General features: G+C 49.4%; 1 protein-coding gene across 7 annotated transcripts in view; it reads right to left on the minus strand.

Moving 5' to 3' along the window:
- INPP4A (inositol polyphosphate-4-phosphatase type I A) overlaps nt 1–14,860 on the minus strand; it is a 125,499-nt gene extending 110,639 nt beyond the window's left edge. For all 7 annotated transcript variants that reach the window (XM_082356140.1, XM_082356139.1, XM_082356136.1 and 4 more), the window contains exon 1: nt 14,599–14,860. The gene's annotated coding sequence lies outside the window, so the exon portion shown is untranslated. The remainder of the gene's footprint in view (nt 1–14,598) is intronic.
- Between the last annotated feature and the right edge of the window lie 2,108 nt (nt 14,861–16,968).

Genomic DNA, 16,968 nt, shown 5'->3' on the forward strand with positions numbered 1-16,968 from the left:
AGGAGGCCCCCCCACTTCCTGTGCGCCCCATCCTCCCGGCTTCTCTAAAGTCCCTAGGATTCCACTCACAACCCTGTGCATGTGCAAACAGAATTCCTCTTTCAGGTTCATTAAATGTAGGAAGCAAACATCCAGGCTGACCAAGCCCTGAGGTGTGGTTCCGTCCTCCCAGAAGGGCAGAAGAGCCTTAGGTTCCAGCCAGCGGGGTGAGGGGGCGTGCGCTGAGGACACATCAGGTGCAGGGGGACAAGCTGACGGGCTTGGTTTCACCTTGAGAACTTACTGGGGCGACCACGGGCTCTGGTCTCACCTCCCTTTCTTAAGTTAGACTGAACCCCAACTTGACCTCCAGGTAACGGGCTATGTTCCCAGGAGAGCCTGAGGCTTTTCTTTCACTTCTGACAATGATGTAGTAGCTTTTTTCTTTCGTTCACTCCACAAACATTGATTACACACCGATTCTGTGCCAGGCACTGTAGGATGCTCTTGGGAACAGAAAGAAAACTGAGCTATTGTCCCTGCCCTGAAGGACGCTGATGTCTTAGGACACCCCAGATCTGCTGTGTTCACTGGGCATGTCCCTTGAGAACAATCTTTACACTGGTGAACACCATGTGGGACATAACATCCTCATAAAACGCAGTAAAGCAGAAGTGCACCTCTTAAGCAATTCCTCCAGACCCTTAAGGAGTTACTGTTAAGGAACTACACACCAGGAAGGAGAGAGTAAGGGGACCTCCCGACAATGGGGCTCAGGGGATCCAGCCACTCAGCACTCCCCACACCAGCTCTTCAAGGTGCCCAGAGTAGATTATCTTACGTTGATGCTGTTTTTCCTCTTAGCTGCCCAGCACTCACCCGCCTCATCCGAACCACAGGTGCCTACACGCCGTTAAAGTGACCATGCCACCCACCCTCTCCCAGGCCACTCAACGTGGTGGGGGAGGGGTGGCAGAGAGACCCACACCAGGCAATCAGGGTGTCTAGTTCCCCAGCATTAAGGGTCAGTCCCTGACCAAGGACCATATCCTGCGCCCCCATGGATGCTCCCCTCACACTTCAGTGTCTCTGGGCCTGTGGTGCTGCTGTCTGGAACTCAGATGTTCCCCGAGTGCCACTATGTCCCTGGCAAGGGTTACCAGGCCGGGGGCCACACGACCTGTGCTGACAGCCACCGCCCACAGGCAGCAGTGCTTTCCAGGACTCCCGCCTCCTCTACCCTCCTCTCCCCCAGCCCACCCCGTGACAGCGCCTGCCCCTTCAAGAGTGGGAGACGAAACATGGAAATCAGAACCACCTGCCTCCAGCCGGGGCCTCACTTTCTGCATTCACATTGCATACTTAGGGTGTCTCAGCAGTCTTTGTTTCCTCTGAAAAACACATGCAGCATCTGGTCACCGGGGCACCTGTGCAACGGGAAGGCAAGTCGCAAATAACACAGGGACGGGCACACCCGTGACGGGAAGGAAAGGTAGTTCGATGAAGTTCGATGGTCACCTCCCGCAAGCAAAAAATTTCACCCACAAACATGAAAAAACAAATTATGTTTTTACTGAGAAAGAACCGGACAGCAAAACAATCTGGAAGATCAGCACCAGCTCAGGCAGCGACGATGCTGGGGTGAGAGCAAAGATGCCCAGTTCATCCACTGCCTGCGGAGCTGCCCCCGGGGAGAGAAGACAAGAAAGGGCCATGGGGCAGTCCTTGTCTTTTTAAAATGTGAAGTTAAAAGGTCTTTAGAGGCCAGGAAAAGCTGTTATTACACATGAGCCGATTTTCATCATTAGTTTTGGAAACACAAAAGGAAGTTCCTGATTTTAGGAGCAGGAATTCAGGGAGTGTTTCTGGTAAAGATTCTTGAATACGTGCACATCCAGACCCCTAGCCCCCAGGGATTCCACTCAACCAGAAAGCAATGCACGGCCCTTCCAGCAGCTCAACTTCCGGGGGCTACTGCCTCCTTGCAGGGGGGTGGGGAGGGGGAGGGGTGCGTGGGCATGCACACGCACGCACAGTGAGCGTATGTACACGTGTGCAAGCGGCAGGCGTAAGTGCAGGTGTGAACGGCATATGCACGCCTGACTGGCGTGTGAGCACACGAGAGGTGTGAGGCGTGTGCTGCACACAGGCGTTGGGCTGGGGTGGGGGGAAGGTGACAGGAGCAGCTGGCCTGGCCAGCTTCACCCAGATGTGCAGCAGACAAACGCTATGCCCAGCGGCTGGTGGCACAGGGAGGGCCCCAGGCTCCTCCTATTCCTGGGTCTGCTGTCCGACCATCCGAGAGGCTTTGAGTGTAGGCACTGCTAGCACATATATCCTTCTTACAATGCAAATGCCTCAAAGAGCAGAACACAGTCAATTTCGCTGACACCTAAACTGGTTATGGGATCCCTTTCATCGGACAGAGAGCGAGGCACCTGGGATCACCCTTCTGAAAGGCAAAGCAGGATGAGGAGGGAAAGAGGCAGGAGAGATACAAGCAGACCCAGGTGTCTCTCAACTCAGCTGATGAGGCCGGCCCTCCCCCAACACTCTGGGGAGGGGGCATGTCCGTGGCAGGCTCAGGGCGAGGATGGCTCTGGAGAGAGAAGCTCTCCGCCTCTCCCAGGCCCTCCCACTCCAGGCCTCTTCCCACTCAGGGCATCTCACCCACTGGCCCTCGCCTGGATCTCACACTCTGCCTGAAATCCCCACGCCGAGGCAGCCCTTGCCTTCTGAACACACCCCTGGGTCCAGAAACCCCAAGGGGGCTACTGGGGAAAAGCAACTCCAGTCTGCGAAGCTCAGCACTGGCCCTGAGAACTCAGATTAGACTTCTACCATTTCTGTTCTTTAAATGAGGAAATGAAGGCACAAAAGGATCAGTGACCTCTTTCAGGCTCGAGTATGAAGGCCCATGTGGAAGTGAGAAAGGTCTTAAGCCCTTGAGTTTTTAGTTAGATGCCCATGCCTAGTTTCCCCACAGAAATTTTGCAAACACTTTCCCAACAAGCACAAAAACTCATCTTTTAAAACAGATAACAACTTCCAAGCAAGACACAGCTAGTTGCCTCCAATGTCCATTGTTCCCTTCCCTCCTTAGGAACAGGCCCAGGACCCTGACTCGGTTGGCATGGGGTTGAGTGCCTCCCTGGCGTCTAGGTGTGGCCAGGGGTTCAGCTCTTGCCAACAAGACACAAGGACAGAGCTCGATGAGGAGTTCTCAGGAAGCTTGCTTTCCTGCGGCCTGGTGTCTGGAATGCCCACGAGCTCGGTGTACCTCTAGCCGCCGTCCTGGACGTGAGGCCTGGGCTTAGGGATGGTAGGGCACAAGCTCTGACTGCCCACCTCCAGACCTCAGTAGATAAAGAGAAATAAATGCCTACCTTAACTAAGCCTCTTTTCCTTCAGATTTGTTCTGTTACACACAACCAGATGTTAATCCTAACAATTTTACCATTTCTCACTTAACCAATGGTGGAGAATGTCACCATCCTGGAATGCTGAGAGCTGGGGATAAGGAAGGATACTATTTTAGATCTAAGTTCATTAACAGTCCCATTTTCCCCGAAAGAGACCTCTAAACAAAGCATTCTCAAATTTACCCTGGGCTCCAGGCTAGGGTGAGTACATTCTCACAAGACCTTATAAGCGTAAGAAGATTCACTTCGTTATAGAGTTATTTCATGAAACAGTTCCTTCCTAACGCAGTCAACACTTATAACCCTAAAATAGCTAACCAACCCTATTTCCAGGCCTGCCCCAGTAGCAAGCTCAAAAAGACTTAATATACTGAATTCCTGTTTACTGCCCCAAACATTTAATAGCTTGGCTTGCATATTCAGTCCAGACAAATCTAGGTTATGAGGTAAAAATAGCCCCTTTTTATTCATTACAGTTAGTCCACTAAACTAGGTTCACAGTCTAAGCCATGGGCTGCTGGTTGCCATGACAAACACTGGTACAACCCTTAACAGTTTATGGAACAGCCAACCTATGGGTCTCTAACACTGGTCAGATCCTGTCATGCCCAGTTCCAAGGAATGATACAGTGATTTATGGCCCTGGAATTTGATCATGTCTCATCTAATCCTGTTTGAAATGAGTCACACCCACCACAGCTTAGAACACTCTTGGCCATAGAAGGGGCTGAGGCTTCGCTGGCTGCTGCGAGGAGGAACGAACCTGCACACTAGACAGTGTGACCTGATGCCCTGGGAGCACACAGGGTCACAGCCCGATCTGCAAGTCCCCAGTGCAAAAGGCTTATGTTGTCCCAGGTTAGGAACTGATGGAGATTAATTTTAAAACCCGGATCTTCTTAACCAAGATGGCGGTACTACTGTCACGGAAGCATTCTTTCTCTTTGAGCCCGTGAAACAGCCCTGCACAAGGCCCCTCACTGCTTCCCAATCCATCTGCTGGCTTTTCTTCTGTCTTTGACCAACGAGGTGAATACCTAGCTTGGTAAAGATATCTGACTAATTAAAGAATGATTAAGTAATTAAGTTGACTCAAAATGCAAAGATCTCCCTCCCTCTGCTGAAGTTATTCAAAATACCATAACAGTTCGAAGGCACCTATGATGACAATTACAAAACACGTGTCTTGAGAAATCACACGTAGAACACCAACTATTTCCAAGATTATTTTTGCTATCAAGTTAAGACAGGTTCCTGTTCTCATGGGCTCTACGGCGTTTCAAGAAGACACACAAATGAAGAATGTGACAACTTTCACCAGTGGCAGGATTCCTGAACTAGGACTCCTCTTGAAGGACAGTACTCATATAGTTGTATCCATCTGAAGCTCTTTCTTTTTTTCTTTTCAATCAGTTTATGCTTTGACCGATAACTTTAAGTCCATGCACCCTTTGTGTAAAAGGTCACGAATGGCTAATCAGAAATAAAATAGGTCAAAAACAGAGTAAAAAGGAGGTCAGAGAGAGGTAAGTGGAGAAGTCAGGGAAGGATGTCAAGCTGCCAGAGAGAATCCAGAGCTGAACCAGACAGTAACTGTGCATAAATTATCAAGGCAAAATATCAGAGAGTAGCGTGGTCTCCATCAGTCCACGGAGAATGACAAGGATTTGGGCTTCAACATAAAGTGCAGTTGTACTGGGGGACTTTCTGCAAAGAGCCTCAGAGTAGGGGTGTGGGGATGGGGCACAGGTGGAGGAGCCAGGGATGGCACCGGATGCTCTACTTGGACCAGGAAGAGTTTGGTCTGCATGGTACACAGGGAGCTTCCATCTCCACGGACACGTCCGGGGTCCTCCAGCATCTCTGACAAGAAGCTTCTCCATTCTGGAAAGCTGCTGCTGAATCACTACAGAGCGGAGGGAAAGTGAAAGAGCACAAGGCAGGAGGTGGACTTCCAAGGCCACAGACTCAAGAAGCACTTCCCTAAATAGAGTTTATGTATGTCTGTGTCTGAGCCTGAGGCCCACCAAACCAAGCACACACAAGACTTCGCCCATGCACTTCGCCCATGCAGGGATTGACCTTCACTAGATGAACAAGGAAGGAGAAGGTAAAATTCAGGCCCGACTTCCCCAAATCACCTGCAAGCCGGGGGTAAAACCCAAATGCGCCTTCCTCCTCCACCCCAGGTGGGCACTGTCGACCAGCAGGGTGTTTCCGCGAGGCCAACCCACTCACCCACCTCTCCTCTTCCAAACCAGAGCAGTAACAACGCGTGGAAGATTCTGGGGCACCTTGATGCTGCTTGGCACACGCTCCATCAATGATTCCATTTTACCGGCCATCTGATTAGCACCCAATTAGGCAATGTGATCTTGCTGTTTAACGTGTGTTTACGCAGAACACAGTCGAAGCAATAACTAAGAAACGTGAAAATACTTACCATTCCACTGCACACAATCACAAGTTTCTATGTGCTTTAGAAAAAAAAAAGTGCCAGTAGAAGACAGCTGGGTTAGTGGCCACCTGACTAAACATTTATGAGCCCAGGCCCCTCCCACTTCCCTCTTCCCACTTCTGCCCACATCCTTCTCCTCTGACCTTTGCCGGCAGTCCCCTGCCTCTCAAAACCTCCTTCTTCTGCAGCATTTCCCTTCAGAGGTGCCCTGGGCAGGACTCAAGAGATGGGATGCACTCTAGCCTTTTGAATACACTTTTTAGAACAGGGGCACAGTAGGAAAAAGGGTAATCGAGACTGCAAAGTCGAGAGGGGAGACGCCGGACCTCCTGCGAGACAGTACCTTCCCTGGACCGGCACTGGTCCAGAGCTGCAGTGCCCAGACCTCTCCTGCTTGTATCAATACCATTTAATCCACACAGCACCCGCCCCCATCCCCGTGAGCCAGGCACCTTCCGCATTTTACACATGAGAAAGCTGACTCAGGTTCTTGTCCAGCACTTTCTCTTCCCACAATCCAACTTGCCCCCCTCAAAAAACAGACACTGACACCCCGAAGCCATTACTGCGTATGCCTTGTGACACAAACCAGACTAACCCCAGCGTGAAACAATGCATATCACACCGTCCCAACGGCAGCCAAGGCGACGTAGGAGTTGTCCTGTCACTGCTCACAGGCAACAGCGGGGCCAGCCTCCAAACAAGCCAGACGCAGACACCTGTCTGCATCTGTCTCCACCTCTATCCCCTTTCCCCGCCCTCCCTCTGTAGGTCACCATATGCTGATCCGCCCTGTCAGAAGGATGGGTCAGGCGTCCAGAGTCAAATTTTAAACCTCTGAGAAGTCGACACACTCCCTGCCACAGCCTCCCCAGTCTCAGAGTGGCCAGGCTGAGCACCCCCAACATCACCAGGGGGATCTGGCCCAGGTGGTCAAACACCACAAACAATACACCAGAGTGAGGTCAGGAAGTTCAGGCCCCTCCCTGCTGTCCTCCTGGCTCCAGCTCCACTCCCCCGGCCCACACCACTACAAGGCCCTTCTCGTTTCCCATCAGTGGCTCTCCACCTGGAGTAAGCCATGCACCACTGCCCCCCGAGGCCCCCTCCCCGGCAAAAGACCCCGTGTCCGTACACGTCCAGCGGAGCCCCCTCCTCCCTGTGCTCGACCCTCGGATTTAATACTTTTTGAAAAAAACCCACAGGAAGAAACAATCACACCGTGACAATACCCACACACACGCCATGTGCAAATAACTACCTGTGGGATCAAAAAATGCTTACCCTCCCTGTAGGAAATATACTTGGATAGTTTCTATTTTATTTCAAAAACATTTTTAATGCTGGTTACAATCTCAAATTGATGTCACAAACCACTGCTGTCTGAAAACACTATTCTGGACCCTCCCCAGGCCCTCTCCCCCCGGCTGCTCTTCCTTCCTGGGCTATTGGCACCGATGCAGAGGCGCTCAGCGTGAGGCGGTCCCCATACATCATTTTTATGTATCAGGATGAACCTTGAAAGCCGTGCAAAGTCAAGAAAATCTAGAAACACCTCAGCTCTCTAGTTCCAGGAAAAGTCTGGAACAGGGGGCTACTCTGATCTCACGAATCACACCGTGAAGGTGGCTGTTTTACTTCACCCAAACGTGAAGGTGAGGCTGTGCCTCCGAAAGGGGACGATAAAGCAGGTCACACCCCGCTGCCATTATAAATAATCCCTGAGGCTGCCGTCCCTCCAGGCCGGTCCCTTCAGCATTCCCCAAGCCCCTACTAACGGCACTGCTCGCTATTTCTTCCTAATTGAGTGCGAAGTAGCAGCGCGTGCAAACCCCACACACCTGAGCACGCTTAGGGACCGGCTTAGGAAAGTGAGTCGGCAGGGCCCGCGCACTCCATCCCCGCTGGGCCAGAGTGAGAAGCTGGGGCCGGTGCTCCCAACGCGGCCCCCTTCAGTGACGAGTCCTGCAGGGAGGGCGTGGGCCCCGCTCAGAGGCGCTGGAGAGACTGCGGGCACGGGAGCTGGGACACTCAGCTGGGCCCATACACCGGGGCAGGGGGCCAAGGAGGGTAAAGCCGCCCACAGGCTCCTTAAACACTCTACACGCCCCTCGGCTGACGCTGTGGGCTGACCTCCCAACTCCTCCCTCCTGTCCGCCTATTCTGGGAACTGTCCTCTCTGGATTCAGGAAACACCAGCTCCATATGCAGCTGAGGAGTGGGGGGTGGTCTTGATTAGACTAAGAGAGCAATTCTCAAACTGGACCTTGCATCAGAATCACCTGGAAGGCTTGTTTCAAAACAGATCGCTGGGCCCCATCCCAGAGTTTCTGATTCAGTCGGTTGGTTGGGGCCTGAGACTGCATTTTGGACAAGTCTCAGGCGATGCTGATGCGGCTGGTCTGGGGACCACACTCGGAGGAGCACTTCTAAGTCAGCCGGCCCACAGCCCTCTCACAGCCTCCTGTTCTGGGTCCGGGGAGGCCACGTGATCCTCACTGCTGCCCAGACCGGAGGGAGGACAGGCAGAGGCTGTGGCTGGGGACTGGCTGGCGTGTCCCCTTCACGCGGTCCCGCTGACGCTAAGGACCATCTCATAACCGTGGGGAGGCTGACCCTGGGATGAAGCATCTAGGTCCTCGATGAAACTTCAAAACTGCTGCTAGAGTAGGACTCCAGTTCTGGGAGACAGTAAACGTCCTCATTGCTCACTTGGCAGCCAAAAGCACCCCAACTGACCCGCCCCATGATCCATAACCCCAGGGAGACTCCTGAACTGGGCATCCTCATTTCCTAACAGGACCTGTTCTCCCAGAAACACCCACCTGCCTAAATGCGTTTCTTTCACTCTCCCAGAATGTGCACACCAAGGTCATCCGTCTTCAAAGCTCTAATTCATGGGTTAGAGAATGCACCACTTGAAATGCAAGCAACACAGGACAGGGAAGGAAAGGAGTTCCACATCCTGGAGTGAGTGAGTTTTATCAGACAGCTACTGTAACAGCCGCTGATGCCAGCCATTCAAGGGCACTGATGGAGGCGTGGGGCAGGGAGCAGGGAGGGAGGCCGGGGGTTTCAGGAGACCTCAGAGTCCTGCCTGCAAGTGTACGAGAAGGGGTGCTGCAGGGGCTCGAGGTCAGGAGAATGACTAGGTGTCTGAGGGACAGGCTCTGAGGAAGGGAGCTGAGGCGAGCTGGTCGCTTGGCCCCTCCGGTGGTCCCCTCCCCTCCTCCTGGAGGCCAGAGGACACCCGTCTGTTCTCCTGACCCCATTCCAGAAAATGGACACCTCCTCTTTATCCCCAGAGCATGCCCCTCCCCCACCAGATACTGCCTGCTTCTGAGACCCTCCAGGTGACCCCCACTGAGCAGACCGCACACAGAAAGGCCTGCAGCGTCTCAGCTGTCCCAGGTCAGCGGCTGCGGGCAGACAGGAAGGGCCAACTGGGCTAGCTGGCAGGCCCGTGACAGGGCACAAGCAAGGTACGTAGAGAGAGGATACAAGCACACAGCACCCAGGGGCCCTGGGTTCCCATTTCCCAGCTGGGTTATGACAAAAGGGATGGTTAAGAGATTAAACCCAATGAGAAGAGGCTGCACTAGTTCCACGCGGTCTCCCACACGTGCTTTCCATATAAACTCATCCTAAGGTACGTTCCCTGGGTGCTCAGCAGGCATCAGGCACCATTGCACGCACCTGATGTGTATTAACTCATTCAAGCCCCCAGCGAAGCCTCTGGGTTTGCTGCTGCCATCAGCCCAGTTTTGCGGGTGAGAAAACTGGGCACAGAAAGATGAAGCCACTCGCCCGAAGTCACACAGCCAGTTGGAGGCTCGTAGGAAGTTTGGCTGCAGAGTCCTCAATAGCTCCAGGAATAAAATAGATGGTTTTGAGAGATGTGTCTGCTCACCAAGCAGGACTGAGTAAAAAAGTCCTTTACTGATACAGAAATTGTTGATACTGGGGACTCCAGGTAACTGATTTTCACGCCCACACTGACACATAAAGTAAAGCATTCATTTCAAAATCCTGTGAAGGAAGCTATGTAATTTCGTGGAGACGGCACTAGATCCAGACAGACCCGGGTCTGAATCCCGGTTCAACCACTTACAATCACTCCCAGGTGGTGCCTTAATGATGCCTCGCCTCAGCCTCCCCCTCAACACCACTGGCCTTCTCCCGGGAACTTGCTGAGAATGCATATGGACGCTTGGCCCAGGGCCTGGAACATAGGGGCGCTCAGAATATGTTAGTTTCCTTCTCCTTTAGGATGAAAAACGCATCACCCTTAAAGGAGACATCAAACACTGCCGAGAATAAAGTCCGAAGTTATAGTACCTTCCACAACCCAGCAAGATAACCTAATAAGAAAAAATGGTCAAAGGATATGAACAGGCTATTCACAGAAGCTAAAATATAAACTAGCAAAAAAAGGTTTTCAATATTTTTGGTAATTTGGGAAATGTAATTTAAAAAGTAATGTCTTCTTTATCCATTAGATTGGCAAAAATTAACAAGATTTATGCTCTTCAGTTCAGTGTTGGCCAAATTAAAGGGAAAAAGGCAATTTCACACACTGATGAAAGCAAAGAGTGATAAAGCTTCTTGGAAGTGGCGGGGGGTGGGGCAATGTGGCAAAGCTATCCATTTCCTATTACTCTTTAATCCAGAAATTCTACTTCTAGGGATCTAGGAGACTGAAATATTTGTGTTGACAGTGATGTGGTTCCCAGATTCCCCACTATTTTTAGAGTAGAATATTGGAAACAACCTAAAAGTCCATTAATAAAGGACAGTTAAGTAAATAACAGTACACCCACACTCTGGAATACAGACCAAACTTTTCATGTCAGTGCATATAGATCCCCAGGACATAGCATTAAAGTTAAAAAGTAAATCAGAGAAAATTTTGTATGATGTGTCTCCATTTATGTTTACAATGAGAACGCCTGTCCACTGAAAAGGCCTAGAAGCAGCAAGGAGCACACCTAGCACCCAGATCATTCTCCACTACAATGAACTTGGACTCTCTGGAGAAATGGCTGATTCCAGGGCTGGAAAGTACAAGCTGAGTCTTAGAGGTTTTGTGCCAGAAAGTAAAGAAGTCCTCAGAGAATGATGAGAACACATCAAAAGGACAGGAGGGCCAGCTGGAAGAGGCTCCTGCAGGCCAAGTCTGGGACAATTTAAGCAGAAAAATGGATAATGAGCATAACAAACTATAAGCTGTTGCATAAAGCAGGAATTCATTCATGAGTGTAGAGACATAAACCAAAGAGTAAATGAGGGAGAAAGTAAAGTTCCTCCTTTTAGTACAATTCCAACTGATAAGCGTAGAAAGAAACATGGAATTAGAAAATCACCATCTGTCAACTATCATAACTGATCTGGGTAAGAATCATCAATGGATTCTTAAACTAGTGGGTGAAAGTATGAGGAGTAACAGTATATTTACACAGTCTCAAGTGATCTTCCTATGAGATACATATTAATGACAAAGGGAAAAATGGTAACTTTCTGTGAGGGAATCTGACAGACAGGATCTTAATGAAGTGATGACAGGACCAGTGAATGGGACTAATCAACAGCATATGCCGCCCACTGTGAGACACGCTAAGACGGCTGCAGCACCGCCCCGTGCCACACCTGCCAAAAGTGCATAATATGAATCTAAGCAGGAGGAAACCACGGGCAAACCCAAGTGGAGGGACATTATCCAAAACACAGGCAGTTGTCTTCAAAAATGTCAATGTCAAAGCCATGAAATACAAAGACAGATTCAGGAACTGTTCCGGATTAAAGGAGACTAAAAGACAGGATGGTTTAAGGCACCACAGAATCTTGGATTTCCTTTTGCTCTAAAGTGGCCTACTGGCAAGATCTGAAAAAGACCTGTAGATTAAATAATAGTGTTGCATCAACATTTAATTTCCTGATTTTTAATAATCATGCTGTTGTTTTGTAAGAGAATGTCCTTGTTTTTATGAAATACACAATAAAGTATTTAGCAGTAAAAGCGTATCAAGTCTGCAACTTAACATTAAACATTTCAGAGAAAAGTAATCACACACACACACACACACACACACACACAAATATGAGAGAGGATAAACCAAATGTCAACATTTGGAGAATCTGGGTAAAGGATATCTTGGAACTCTTTAGATTATTCTTTCAACTTTTCAGTGAATCTGAAATAATATATTTTAAAAAAATTTTTTAAGAGAGCAAGGTATGCATATGCATAGAAAAATACAGGTAAATTCCTGGGGATTAAGTTCACAATGGTATTTTCCTTAAAAGTACAGAGAGACAAAATGAAGCAGGCCTACCCTGGTGTTAATACTGGTCTCCCTAGAATATGCTGTCCTCACAGAGCTTCTGTTCCAGGACACTGGAAAAAGCTGTTTTGAAGGATCTCTCAAGACTAGCTCATTAACCAAGTTCCACAGAAGCAGCAACAACATAATCAAGGCTTCTTCACTGCAAATCTGTGCTATTTTTCCCTCAGTGAAAGCCACAGCATCCTGACACTGTGCGTAGCTGATGATGCTACAGGGCCCTTCTTGGAATACATAATCTCTAAAGAAGTTTTTCATTAAGAAACCAGGATAAAACAGTCTTGGTCCAAAGTCTCCCCCTCTACTGTGTCTTACTGGATTCTTGAAATGTTAAGCCATGGGATGGGGGTTGGGATCAGTTTGTCCCACATCCTTTCGGTTCCATTCCTTTGGTGCACTTGCAGATTTGCTGGCTGGGGAGATTGCTCCCAGGCAGGCAGCTGGCTAACGGGGCTTGAACGGTCAATAGTTCTATCATACACAACCTGTCTCTCTAGAGCTTTACAGCTTACAACCTCTTATGTATATTATTTGATTTCATCCTTCCCTTAATTTTTTTTTTACTTACTAATGGCATTAAGTCTAACAGCAATACAACAAAATATCCAGTTTCCAAAAACAATGAGTTATAATGTCTACCCTTGACTTTGCGTCTAGCTGGGAGGCAGGACTTGCACCTGAGCAGATAAACACTCTGAGACAGCATAAGCCTAATGAAAAATAGTTGGATAAGTAAAGTAGCTAGTGGAACTAGTACAACTAATTCTACCACTGAGCTCAGTAGAAATACAGCCCTCCTTTCTCTTTGTATTCTTCCAGCATTTATTCCTTTAAACCCTGTCTTCAGGGCAAACCCTCCCTGTAAATGTAACTCTGGCTTGTTGTTACAGAGGCTTGTTTGCAAGACACCACAGGGAACCAGGCCTTGTGGGCTCCGTTTGCACGCAACGCCGCCCCCCCACCCCGCCCCCGGACAGCATCGCGGTCTCCTGACACCAGCCCTCCAACACAACAACCACACTGACCTTCCCACACAGGCACCATCATCTCAACTTTCTTCAAAGAAACCAGTGAACTGATTCTTCCAGAAGTAAACATTTCAGCAAAGAACCCCCCCAAACAAAGGCCCTAGCCTAAATCCAAAGACAAAAATTCCTGTTAAAGAAAGCCTGTTTTCAATCAAAGAAAAATTAGGCTTAATTCTAGGACAATCGATAGCTAGTCTATGTGCACTTACCAATGCCAACAGCATCTAGATTCCAAAACAAACTCAACAAAGTAGGTTCTGTTCTCACCTTCCAGAGATGAGAAAATTGAGAACCAGAGTTAGCAACTGGCAGATTCGAGATTCGCATCCAAGTCAGCCTGTTCCGTCTCCAACCCCACGGCCCACAGTCCACCCCATCCACTGTGAACAGAGATGAATCAGGCAGAATTTCACTGCAACATTCAAACTGCCACCGCACCTCCTACTCCCTCGGTTTAGATGCCCCTTTAAGGGGCAGGTGGCAAATCAAATTCGACTCTTCAGCAGCCTCTCAACACAAAACCCATTCAGTGGCAAAGCAAAAAGACAAGAAGATGGGCTTTACAACCGCCTATACTTTTTCCTTATCCAGAGGAATATTTTTTCATGATCTGTCATTAGGGATGAAGTCGGGGCAGGAGGAATACATGATTATGTAATGTCAGAGGGCAGGCAACAAGGGGAGGGAGAGCCGAGCCCATGACCGCTCCCTTCGCCCACAAAGACGTAAATTAACCGTTGACGTTTTGAGTGTTTCAATCTCCTGTGGCCTACACATTCATGACTGGCTTTTCAGGAGACGGTCACAAACCCCTGCAGATTTCCCAGGCCTCAATTCATTGACTAGCAAAGCCATAAAGAAAGAAAATATCAAAAGCAAAGATGCCAGAACTGTTGTCGGGGACGGTGGGCCGGCAGAAAAAGGAAGAGTTTGGGAGGATGGGGACCTACACCGAGATGTATGTTTATTTTTACCCGGTTCTGTTTACACCCGAAACACCCCGAGGCCTCAGCGTCTGGAGTCACTAGATCCAGCCCTGCAGACGCACCAAGCAGGCGCCGCGACCTGGCCTCGGGGGCGCCACGTCCCGCATCCCGGCTCCCCGCCGCCCGCTGCCCTCAGCCCGAGGCGGCCCGGGGCGTCATCCTGCTAGTGGTCGTCGGGGTCTGATCATTCTCCAAAGACGCCACCGCCAGGGAACCGCTAGGCTGTACGATTTCCATGACAACCGCCGGCGCCTTCCGCGTCCGGCGCGCCGGGTGTCGGGATGCGCGCCGCGCCCCGCAGCTCCCCGCTCCGCCCGGGGAGCATCCCGGTCCCCGGCGGCTCGCGGCCGCCGCGTCGCCCCCGGCCCGGCCCGGCCCACCTACCTGGCGCGTCCCGGCCCGCGGCGCCCGCGCCCTGCCGCCCCGCCGTCCTCGGTCCCGCCGGGCCGCGCGCCCGAGTCCCGCAGCAGCAACGCCGCCGCTGGGTCGCAAAGTCGTGGGCTGCGGCCGGGTTCCAGGTGCTTGTCCTCTTGTCCGGGTCCGCGGCGCCCACCCCAGCCGCGAACCTGCCGCCAGCACTGCAGCGCGAAACCCGCCGCCGAGGCTGCTGCTGCTGCTGCTGCTGCCGCCGCCGCCGCTGCTCAGGAGGCCACGCCGGCCCCGCCCGGGCCCCGCCCCTTCGCCGCGCACGCGCGCTCCACGAGCCTCGGTCTGGGCCGCCCCCACCCGGCCGGTCCTCCTCCGCGGCTGCTGACGTTGATTTCTCTCGGCTTCCTGCAAAACCCGCTCTCAGCTGTGATCGAATCGCCTGCAAGGAGTTCTTGAACTTCTGCACTTTAATTGGACGATGGCATTTTCGCCCTCACAAATACTGAGGCTTGGAGGCCCTGACGCATCCCTGAGGAAGAAGACTCCTGAAGAGTCGCGACCCGGGAACCGCTCCGGCCGTTTGCCCTCCGGTGAGCGCGCTCCCCGGGTGCGGACTACGCAGTACCTTGGCGAAGTTTAGGAAACTGAACATTCAGCCCAGAAACAAGCAAAATTAAAATCATACTTTGAAGAAACAGATGAGCAAGAAGACAGGGACTGCTAACATCCTTCCAGATTGTTCTGGCATATTGTATAAATATACATTTATAGACTCTCACCAAATATCAGCTCCTTACACCTCCCAAAGTTCTATTTTTCCATGCGGGGGGCGGGGGCGGGGGGATGTGAAATAGAAGAGTCAGAAGTTTTGGAAGAAAAATTCCACTTTAATATGACTTTAAACCTTAATATTTCTGCTTGAGCAAGGGTAATACTGGACTGAATATAAACATTAATCTTCATCTTTAAATTTTGTCAGAAAAAAAATTCTTGAATGAAAACTAATTTAATTCGATAAACCAGAACACTTCTCAGTTGGAGCTCACATCCCTCAGGTATAAAAACAAACATTTATAAATTACTTTAAAAAGAAAAGATTAACCTGTAAGAAATGAAAATTAAACAAAAATTCTCTAATATTTAGAATTAGAGCTGAGCTTCCGCATGTCACCAAAAACCAAACGCAGACAACAGTCTGGAATAAAAATAAGTAAATACGAAACTTTTTAAAGTTTAACTTATTTTCTGACTTTTTTTATTTCTCTTTTGAAAAGTAATTTACTAACAAAAAGCTTTCTATTATTTCTTCAGATAAATAGAAAGAAATATTGACAGAACTTTAACCCTAGTGTAAAATTAAATCCAAAATATCAAACAAACTTGTGGAAATGCAAAAATAATTTTATACCTTATTTTCTAAAATTAGGGTGACCAATATACCTGGTTTAGCTGGGACAACCCCAGTTTACATCTTTTACCCAGCAAAATTATTAACAGGTCCCCTTTCATTCTCAAAAGTGTTCAGACAATACATTTTATGGCCATGATAACTTTAATCAAGCCAAGAGAGTTTTTAAATCACTGGCTTTAAAAAAAAGTAACAAATTTAAATTCACAAACATTTAAAAATAGACATCAAAGTTCAACAATTCATTCATTTAGCATAGTAACAAACACTGAATGAGAATCAGGCTTCCAATAACATTTGTCACTTGACTGTTGTGTAACTCAGGTTAATCTTATAAAGATCAATTACAATTTCAGTGCAGCAAGGAACGGGGCCCCAATTTCACTGTAGAATGGACATTATCAAGAGAAAAAGGAGCCAAGTTTGTTGGTAAATATGGTACTATGCATTCCCTAAGCATCACAACATGATAGAAGAAAGTATCCTAGAAGTGTGCTTGTGGGAAAATATCCCCATCCTTCAGAAACTCTCAGCATGTGGTACCCAAACAACAGCATTAATATCCTCTCAGAACTTGCTAGAAATGCAAGTTCCCAGGCTCCATGCCAGACCTGCTGAATCAGAAACTCTGAAAGCGGGGCCAAGCAAGCTGTGTTTTAACAAGCCCTCCAGGGATTCTGATAACCATGTAGACCTAGATTGTTTATGTACAATAAGTAAGCTGACTTAGATCATCTATATATGATAATTCAGAGCTAAGCAGTGCTGTTTTGTGGACTAGAACGAACCTACATGAGAATTTCTTTGGGGGCCATTAAACAATATATTTACATGGGTTTTCACTGGAGAATATATGTAGCCTGGAAAACTAACAGCCCTGCTGCCATAGTAGCTGTGAAAACCAGTGGCCTCGCAAAAAAGGAGGCGCAAAAAAGCATTTGGAGTGCCTCCTAACGCCCTATTGCCAGGGAGTTTTC

This window comes from Balaenoptera borealis (genome assembly GCF_965194805.1).
Source record: "Balaenoptera borealis genome assembly, chromosome: 15".
NCBI classification, from domain to species: Eukaryota; Metazoa; Chordata; class Mammalia; order Artiodactyla; family Balaenopteridae; genus Balaenoptera; species Balaenoptera borealis.